Source organism: Odontomachus brunneus, unplaced genomic scaffold (genome assembly GCF_010583005.1).
Source record: "Odontomachus brunneus isolate Ranch 3 - 2012 unplaced genomic scaffold, Obru_v1 Obru_scaffold_067, whole genome shotgun sequence".
NCBI lineage: Eukaryota > Metazoa > Arthropoda > Insecta > Hymenoptera > Formicidae > Odontomachus > Odontomachus brunneus.
Genome location: NW_022639517.1, coordinates 31624 through 32732, shown reverse-complemented (window position 1 = coordinate 32732; position 1109 = coordinate 31624).

Here is a 1109-nt window from a genome sequence, read left to right as displayed (position 1 = left end):
TAGCGAAAAATATGTAAGTAGCAAAGTTGTAGGGCTTAATAAAATGTACCTAATGATGGCTAAAAATTTGACTTTGGGTGAAGGACGAAGGTCATACGAAGGTCAAATTGAATTTTTTTAATTGGAACCCCACTTTTTATTACATATTCTTGTAGCTTATTTCAAGGGCTTTCCAAAAACCTATAATAAAGTATTTTTTTTATTAGACATATTTAGAGTTATGAGGCTTGAAAGAATTTTGGTCTTTAACTGTTTCTGTTTCGTATAAACGTAACACTGTCTTCTGAACGGTGGATTTAGAAATAAAATTGCGATCAGGATATGCAGCATTGAATGTGTAGATCAGTTACTTCTTCGTATGATCTAATATGGTCTCCAAATTTTCGATAAAGAAACAGCATTATCTTTTCTTTATCGGTTAACATTTTTAAAAAAGAAATTTGAAATTGCGAGCGAATGAAGAACTAGGCTGGGAGCCTAAAAAACATAAACACAGGAGAAAAACAAGAATAACTTTATTTTTCGTATCTTGAGCTAGACGATATGACCGGCTTAGTTGTTAAAGACTAAAATCCTTTTAAGCCTCATAACTCTAAATATGTCTAATAAAAAAAATACTTTATTATAGGTTTTTGGAAAGCCCTTGAAATAAGCTACAAGAATATGTAATAAAAAGTGGGGGGTCCAATTTAAAAAATTCAATTTGACCTTCGTATGACCTTCCTCCATCCAAAGTCAAATTTTTAACCATCATTAGGTACATTTTATTAAGCCCTACAACTTTGCTACTTACATATTTTTCGCTATAGTTGATCCTTTTCGAGATATTTGACCGTTTCCGGACTTTTTGCCAACCCTGTATATGCCTCTCTATAATAAGTATTTTATGTTCTGGGGGTCGATCATGAATCTTTTCCCCTAGCGTGAATTCGTGAAAAGTGTAACACTTTTGCATTCGCAAAATGTGAACTTGTGAAATAAGAAAAGTGATAACTAAGTCATAATTCCCAATTACTATCGCTTTTAGCACATAATGGCAGTTAAAATGCTTATTTTGTAGTCTCTTATATATATATATATATATATATATATATATATATATATATATA